The following is a 9965-nucleotide window of genomic DNA, read 5'->3' on the forward strand; positions in this document are numbered from 1 at the left end:
CTAGCAAAATATATCCAGCAAAACTTCGCAAAACTTTACTTCATTAAGATTCCTCCAATATAAAATTAAAAATATTGACTATGGAGCTGCCAAATACTAAAATAGGCAACAGCAAAAAACGTTATTGGCATATATTAGAAAATTAATCTCAAAGATCGAGGATTCCAATTCTCAGGGATTTTTTTCTGATATTTTACTTATGAGCTGCCCAAAGTCTACAAGTTTAGTGTGAAAGCTAAAGTAACCAGTCAACTCCTTATATTTATATTTAATATTTGAACAGATGGAAATTCAAATCATCCTCACAAAGCTGTTATCTTCAACTCAGCAAACAGCTATAGAGGACCTGCTGTTTGCACAATGCTCAGAATGGTAACACGTATGTCTGGATAAATCTTACCACAATTTTATCACCTCCTCCAGAAAGCCTTCCCAGATGTACTCTTCTACCTTGACTGATTCATAAACTAGAGTTTATTTTATCATTATTTGAAAATATATGCTCATCACAAGAAATTTGAAAAATACAGAGAAATAGAATAAGGATGGAAAGTCATCCATAGTCTCACTAGGTAGAAGTAATTATTAAAATCTTTATGTTTCCTTACAATATTTCACTGAGAATTTTTATATAATTGCAATTATGTAATATATCCAAGATTGTACAAGCCAACATTTCAAAGTAATATACAACATCAGGCCAGGCGCAGTGGCTCAAGCCTATAATCCCAGCACTTTGGGAGGCCAAGGCGGGCGGATCACATGAGGTCATGAGTTTGAGAACAGCCTGGCCAGCATGGCAAAAACCCCATCTCTACTAAAAATACAAAAATTAGCTGAGTGTGGTGGCACACGCCTGTAATCCCAGCTACTTGGAAGGCTGAAGTGGGAGAGTCGCTTAAACCAGGGAGGCGGAGGTTGCAGTGAGCCAAGATCGCACCACTGCACTCCAGCCTGGGTGACAGAGTGAGCCTCCATCTCAAAAATAATAATAATAATAATAAATAAATAATAAAAAAATTTTAAAAAGGAATATGCAGCATCATAAACCAACTAGATCTACCAGAACAATTTACCCATCAACAGCAAATAATTTCAAATGCGCACGAAAAATTCTCCGGAATAGACCATATGTTAAGCCATAAGATGAGCCTCAATAAATTTACAAGATTAAAAATAGACGGAATATGTTCCCGAACCACAGTGGAATGAAATTAGAAATAATGACTCAAAGAAACTTGGGAAATATACAACTATAAAAATTAAAGAACACACTCTTTTTTTTTTTAACTTTTAGGTTCTGGGGTACATGTGCAGGTTTGTTATATAGGGGGTTCTGGGGTACATGTGGGGGTTTGTTATACAGATTATTTCGCAACCAAGGTACTGAGCCTAGTACCCAAAAGTTATTTTTTCTGATCCCCTCCCTCCTCCCATCCTCCACCCTCAAGTAGGCCCCAGTGTCTGTTGTTCCCCTCCTTGTGTCCATGAGTTCTCATTATTTAGCTCCCACTTGTAAATGAGAACATGCAGTATTTGATTTTCTGTTCCTGCATTAGTTTGCTAAGGCTAATGGCCTCCAGCTCCAACCATATTCCCACAATAGATTCCCATGATCTCATTCTTTCTTATGGCTGTATGGTATTCCATGGTGTATATGTACCACGTTTTATTTCTCCAATCTGCCACTGATGGGCACTTAGGTTGATTCCATGTCTTTGCTATTGTGAATAGTGCTGCATTGAACATATGCATGCATGTGTCTTTGTGGTAGGGTGATTTATATTCCTTTGGGTATATACCCAGTAATGGGATTGCTGGGTCAGATGGTAGCTCTGTTTTTAGCTCTTTGAGGACTCACACACCGCTTTTCACAATTTGAACTAATTTACACTCCCACCAACAGCATATAAGCATCCCCTTTTCTCTGCAACCTCGCTAGCATCTGTTATTTTTTTGACTTTTTAATAATAGCCATTCTGACTGGTGTGAGATGGTGTCTCATTGTGGTTTTGATTTGCATTTCTCTAATGATCAGTGATGTTGAGCTTTTTCTCCGAAGCTTGTTGGCCGCATGTATGTCTTCTTTTGAAAAATGTCTGTTCATGTCCTTTACCCACTTTTTAATGGGGTTGTTTGTTTCTCGTAAATTTGTTTAAGTTCTTTATAGATGCTGGATATTAGACCTTTGCCAGAGGCATAGTTTGCAGATATTTTCTCCCATTCTGTAGGTCATTTACTCTGTTGACAGTTTCTTTTGCTGTGCAGAAGCTCTAAGTTTAATTAGATCCCATTTGTCATTTTTTGCTTTTGTTGCAATTGCTTTTGGCATTTTGTCATGGCTTCCCTTCCCCTTCCATCATGATTGTAAGCTTCCTGAGCACCTCAGCAGAAACGGATGCCAGCACTAGCTTCATGTACAGCCTGCAGAACTGCAAGCCAAACAAACCTCTTTTCTTTATAAATTACCCAATCTCAAGTATGACTTTACGCAATGCAAAATAGACTAACACAATATAAATGCAAAAATACTCAAGAAAATGCTAACAAACTGACTCCAGCAACACATAAAAAGATTATACACCATGACCAAGTGGAATTTATCACAAGAACACAACATTGGTTTAACATCTGGTAATCAATCATTGTAAACACAATATTAATAGAATAAAGAACAAACCCCATATGATTACTTCAATAGATACAGAAACAAATTGATGAAATACAACACCCTTTCATGATAAAAGTATTCAACAAAGTAGGAATAGAAGAGAACTTTCTCAGTCCAATAAAGAGCATCTTTTTAAAAATCTACAATTAACATAATACTTAATAGGAAAAGACTGAATGCTTTCCCCCTACCATTAAAAACAAGAAAAATACTCACTTTTACCACTCTATTTGATGTTATTAAAAACAAGAAAAATACTCACTTTTACCACTCTATTTGATGTTGTACTGAACACAAATTTGCCTGGGCAAGAGAAATAGATAATATCCAATTGTAAGGAAGAAGTAGAACCATCTCTGCTCAGAGATTACATGATCTTGTATGTAGAAAATCCTAAGGAATGCAAAAAAACTATAAAAACTAATTAAAGTGTTTAGCAAGTTTCAAGACACAAGATCAATATACAAAAAGCAGTTATATTTCTATATACCAGCAATGAACAACATGGAACTGTAATTAAGAAAACAGTTTTAGTCACAATAACATCAAAAAGAATAAAATTCTTAGGGATAAATTTAACAAAAGAAGTGCAAGACTTGAATACTGAAATTTAAGTTATAAATAAATAGAAAGACATCCCCTGTTTATGGATTGGAAGGCTTAATATTGTTAAGATGGCAATACTTCCCAAATTGTTCTACAGATTCAATGTAATCTCTATAAAAATTCACCTGGTTTCTTTGCAGAAATTGGCAAACTGATCCTAAAATTTATATACAGCTGCATGGGACCCAGAATAGCAAAAACAAAACAAAACAAAACAAAATCTTTAAAAAGAAGAACAAAATTGAGAGGATTCACACTTCCCAATTACAACACTTACTACTAAGCAACAGTAATAAAGAAAATGTGGTGCAGTCGTAAAGATAGACAAACATATCAATAGAATTAATTGAGAGTCCAGAAATAAGCCTGGATGCCTATCATCAACTGATTTTCGACAAGGGTGTCAAGTCGCTTGAATATGGACAGAATAGTTTTTTTTTTTTTAAATAAATGGTGCTGGGACAACAGAATATCTACATGCCAAAAAAAAAAAAAAAAGGTTTGACCTCTACTTCACACCATATATAAAAGTTAACTCAGAAACAGTGACATGTACCTGTAGTCCTTGCTACCCAGGAGGCTGAGAGGCAGGAGGATCCCTGATCTCAAGCTCAGGAGTTCAAGACCAGCCTGGGCAACATAGCAAGACACCATCTCAAAAAGACAAAAATGAACTCAGGACCATAGGCCTACATGTAAAAGCAGAAACTGTGAAGACCTTGGATTAGGCAACAGTTTCTTAGATAAAACACAAAGCACGAAAAGACAAGAAATAGATAAATTGGACTTACATCAAAATTTAAAATTTCTGTGTTTCAAGTGATACTGTCAAGAAAATGAAAAAACCCACAGAATGGGAGAAAATATTTGCAAATCAAATAGCTGCCGAGGGACTTCTATACAGAGCAAAGGACTCTTACAACTCAACAATAAGAAGAAGACAAAGAGCTCAACTGCTTTTAAATGGGCAAAGAATTTGAAAAGACAATTATTTGGAGAAGAAATACAAATAACCAAAAGAACATTTAAAATGTTCAATGGCATATCACTGGGAAAAGAAAATCAAAACCATTTCATACCCATCAGGATAACCACAATTTTAAAAACAGAAAATAACAAGTGTTGGCAAGGATATGAAGACATTTTAACCCTCATACTTTCCTTGTGGTATTACAAAATGGCACAGCTGATTTGGAAAACAATTTGGTGGTTTCCAAAAAATGTTAAACATGGAGCTAACATGATCCAGCAATTTCACTCCTAGGTATATACAAAAAAATTTTAAACATGTGTCCACACAAAAACTTGTCTGCAAATGTTCATAGCAGTCATATTCAAAACAGACAAAAAATGGAAACAATTTAAATGTCAATCAGCTGATGAATGGATACACAAAATGTAATATGCCACTATGATGGAATATTATTCGTCTATAAAAGGAATGAAATGGCCGGGCACGGTGGCTCACGCCTGTAATCCCAGCACTTTCGGAGGCTGTGGCAGGCGGATCAAGAGGTCAGGAGTTCGAGACCAGCCTGACCAACATGCTGAAACCCTGTCTCTACTAAAAATATTTACAAAAAGATTAGTCAGTGTGGTGGCGGGCGCCTGTAATCCCAGCTACTCAGGAAGCTGAGGTAGGAGAATCGCTTGAACCCAGGAGGCAGAGGTTGCAGTGATCAGAGATCAAGCCACTGCGCTCCAGCCTGGGTGACAGAGGGAGACTCCATCTCAAAAAAAAAAAAAAAAACCGGCATGAAATACTGACACATGCTACCACATGCATAAACCTTGAAAACGTTATGCTAAGTCAAACAAGCTAGACACAAAAGGCAACATATTGTAGGATCATTTATATGAAGTTCCATAATAGGCAAATCCATACACAAGGAAGTAGATTAGGGGTTGCCCAGGACTGGATGGGTGGAAGGGCAGAGAATGAAGAATGACTGCTAATGGGTGGAGGATTTCTCTTTGGGGTGATGAAACTGTTCTGTAATTAAATCGTGGCGATGGTTGCAGGTTACACAATTCCAAGTATAGTAAAAATCACCAAACTGCACACATATAAAAGGTGGATTATATGATATATAAATGATCAAGTAGAGAACAATTAATAAACAGTAATTTTTAAGCAGAGTAGAACTCTCACAAATCATAGATAGAAAATGATCTGCAAAGGAATTTGACATCACTTCTGTCCCTGGCTCGTGTATTTAACTTTCCCAATTAAAAAAAAAATGCTGAAGGCATTCAAGATAAATTACCTTTATTATCTACTCTATCAGATTTCTTTCAAACTGAAAAAACAATACATGCTTGTACTGCCACTTATTTCCCAAGAAAAAAAATCCTGAGTATCAAAGAAAAACCCAACAACACTCGCCTTTCCTGTGACTCTCACTCCTGCTATTATCCCTTCCTGAAAACAAGAAATGTTAACTTAGTGTCCACATTTTTCTACATTCATATGAATGCACACACTGAAAATATTCACACCAATAAAAGGCTTTTCTGATTTTACAAAAATACAATCATTTATATACATTTCTCTGCAATGTACTTTGCTGGTGGCCTTTCCTATCGGTCATTGCATATAAATCTAACTCCTCTTTATTGGTAGCTACATAATATTCCAGAAATACGGACATGCCACAGTTGATTCAATCACTCCCTATTGATGGCATTCAAGTTGTTTTATGTTGCTTCGTCACATTCAATGTGTATCTTTATACATATCCTTATAAGCTAGTTCTTTTATTTTTGTAGGATAAAATCCTTCAATATAAGTTTTAAGGACACAGGAAATCATCACTTGGCTTAGCAATAAAAAAGTCCATTATGTTGCATTAAGCACCCTGCTGGGTGGAATCAGGGGAAAATGTATTTATTTCTCAGCACTGAATCATCACCCTGTGTATAGATTAGCTTTTGTTTGCAAATACATAAACAAAATACAAATTACATGTGTTCACCGAACAAAGCTTTGAATTCTAGCTGCACCAGGGAGCAAAGGATGTATGGTGAGAAACGCATTTCCTGGTACGGGAAATGAGCAGCAGGGCAAGGAAGCAGCTTGAGGAAGCACTGCTGGACCAAGCTTCACCTTTGCCTGCAAAATCCCCCTGAAAATAAACACTGCACAGGGATCCTGAGTGCAGGGTTACAGTTAGGTTTGGGATTAGGCTTAGGTGAGAACCACAAGTCCTTTCAGACCATGCTGGTCCTTATTTAGCTCTCTAGTTTGCTTCTCTTGGTTGACTGGAGCAGTTTTTTCAAGAAGGTAGTGTGGATGGTGTGATTCCTGTGCCCATATAAGTCTAGGAATAACTTTCTATTGCCATCACACACAAAAGACAACTTTGCTTATTTTAAACTTTACTTGTCCCCCTCCAAATTCTGTAGATACTGAAGTTTTTTAAGCCTTCTAGCATATAGTGATTGTGAAGACAACCCAACTTTTGTTTATTTGCTGGTGTCATTAGAAGATATTTAAAAATACTCCCATTCCAGCAGGTGTAGCTAAAAAGAGAAAAGAAAAAAAAGAAGGTATTTTCAAACCTCCATAATTGCGTGCTCTGCTCCTGCATTTTTCCCAGAAGTATGTGTAAAGGGGTGTCCGTGTGTGTGTGTAGAATATAAATACAGTAAATTAAAAAATAAACTCTCTGACTGGGTGTGGTGGCTCACACCTGTAATCCTAGCACTTTGGGAGGCCAAGGCAGGTGGATCATCTGAGGTCAAGACACCAGCCTGGCCAACATGGCGAAACCCTGTCTCTACCAAAAATACAAAACTTAGCCAGGTGCAGTGGTATACCCCTGTAATTCCAGCTACTTGGGAGGCTAAGGCATGAGAATTGCTTGAACCTGGGAGGCAGAAGTTGCAGTGAGCCGAGATGATGCCACTGCACTCCAGCCTGGGTGACAGAGCAAGACTGTCTCCAAAAACAAAAAACTGTCATTAAAATGGCCAACGGCTAAACCATCCGGTCTAATGCACTCACCGCTTATCTAAAGTAATAAAATAAGGAAGGAAAGTCATATGAAATATGCCCACAGCAACATGATTATATCAGTAATTGTGAGTCTTGAAGACCCAAACAGAAAGGCCACAGAAAATTAGCCTGATGTGATAATTTAGAGATCTGATTTTACTATTCTCTTGCTTTATGTTATTCAATGCCACCAGAAGTAGCCATCCTACGCTGTTGTTCCAGAATGTTTAAATTATTTTTTGTCATCAGCTACTCAGTTTTTCAGAGCACCACCTTCTGGCGCACATAGAGGGAACATAACAGTTGTTTTACGCTGTTGGGATACTAACCCGCAATATGAAAGCGAATTTTCCCCCTTTTCCGCATTCTGGCCAGTTCCCTGCTCCTCAAAAATCTACCTTTCTCTTAGGGTATCTTGCCAACTGGAGCAAAAGTGGAAGTTATAAGTAGAATATAGGGGAACTCAGAACCTAGAAAAGGTAACCCAACAGGTTTAAAAAAGAAACAAGGGCCAATCCTGGAATTTGTAAGAAGTGATAAAAGACATTATGGCATTGAAACTAGGATGAATGAGCAGATGCAACTATATTCTGTCATTTTATTGCTCTGCTAAAGTTTCAGTTCCAGAGAGACACTCCTGTTAGTCTCAGGTTGCATTCCCATTTCTTGGAAGGAAAGGACAAAATATCTTGACTTATGGTTCCATTGTAATGACTCAAGTAAAGAGGAGTCAGTTTCCCAAAATAGCATCAGAGTGCTTTTAGGAGAAAAAACTGCTGAACCATTCCTGCAATTGACAGATAGATTGTCTTTTCTAAATAGATTTATAGGACTTTTTAAAAATCTGTATAATTGAAAATTTTTCTTTGGATATCTGTAGATGTGGATCTCTCCTGTTTTCATCTGAAATGCAGTGAGCCCCTGCAACCTGCAAACTTAGGTTTTATTTCATCTTTTATGATTGCTTCTATTCCATGTGTTGTGCTATCTTCCCAAGAAACACAAAGTAATAATATGTTAGAGCTTTCATTTTCTCTCTTTCCTTCTGCTTGTGCATTTTCTTCTGCATCCTAGAAAAGCTTCTCAAATTTGTTCAGTACATAACTGATTCTGATTTACAATTAGTACTGATCATGTTATTGTGCTCTTGGTTTACTTGAAAGCCTTCCGTATCTCAGCATGCTGTCTTCTTTCAGCCTATTGTCTCTTCACGGTGTTATGTTCCTGTTTCACAACACAATGCCTCATTGAATTCTATTATTGCAGATTCTAAACAATCTCCTGTAATTTTCTTCTGATTCCTATAGGCTCTCCAGAGATAGAATCTTTCTATGAGGTTCCAGAGTACTGTCCCTTATCCATTGTTCTGCAATATTTCTAACTGGGCTCATGTTTTGCTGATGTTTACTCATTCTCAAATGAGGCAAGATCTATCCACACTGGTTGAAAGCTAACAGGTAGGTGGTAGTTGCCCTTGACTCCATTCTCTACCTGCTTCAATATGAATCAAAGAATCAACTCAGGTCTTTAAGGGATAGACCAATGTATCCAGCTCACAGTTGATTTCCCAGTCATCTTGAGAAACAACCTACCGGTGAAGTAGCATCTTTGCCTACCTCCATGGTCCAGTTCTTCATGATAAGCTTCACTGTGACTTAAAATCACACTGCTCGGCAGTATCACCCGGTACCTGGACCTTGAGTTTTTAGAAAGCCCCACTCTGGCGCTTTTTGGATTATGTCTTTCTCTACCACAAGAGGAATCTGCAAGACCAAGGGCATGTGCCCACCCAGAGCCCTTCTAGACCACATCCTAGAAGCTCAAGAGCCTGGAATTCTCTGCCCAAACAACCCCAAGCCTGCTTGCTGGACCTGTAGAGGCCTTGTCCGTAGGTACATCCTCCAAGGGGTAAACCACACCACTGGTGTTTACACTCCCAGGCCCAAAGAATGGCCAGGGCAGCTATTTGCAGGGGCTCTGGACATTCCAGTTGGGGCATCCACACACGTACTCAAAGCTGCTTGCAATGAAGGAGACAGTGATGGAAAGGGAAGGGGGCCCAGGTGGGGGCCAATGAGCTTGGGCCCAGCCTTCTCCTGGCCACCACATTTCATCATGAAACTCCAAGGAATTTGAAAATTCAAAATTTGAACCTGGCCTTCCAAACTATTTTGAAAGCATATTTGTCAAAGTAAAGTGATAGAATTTATTTTATCTAACCTTGAACGCTCTGTCCCAGGTCCTGTAAATATTAGGAGTGGCCTAAGGAGCGACTTCTAAGACTCATACTGCCTCCTCCCACTCATAAAGAAGCAGCTACTTAGTTCCAGAGGCTCTTCATAAGTGTGTGTGTCAGTAAGTAAAACATAATCAAGAAGGGTCCAAGCTTGCAGTCCCTGGATGAATTGCCATCACACTCATGTGTGAACAGGGCTCCCAAAGCTTTAAAACTGGCTGTGCTGTTCTCTTTGCTTTACCTACACTCTATCAGGCATCTTCTAAAATTAAACTGTTGCATCCACATTGAAAATCTCCTCAGGCAGGTGTCATCCACACCACCTCCCTCTCACCCCCTCGATGATCTCCCACAGTATTCTACAGAATTTTTAGCAACCACGATGTAAACCACCTTCGTGTTCCAACCAGAACTCCTGGGATCTGTGTGTGTGGTGTGTGTGTACTCCTTCAACT

Source organism: Chlorocebus sabaeus, chromosome 4 (assembly GCF_047675955.1).
Source record: "Chlorocebus sabaeus isolate Y175 chromosome 4, mChlSab1.0.hap1, whole genome shotgun sequence".
NCBI lineage: Eukaryota > Metazoa > Chordata > Mammalia > Primates > Cercopithecidae > Chlorocebus > Chlorocebus sabaeus.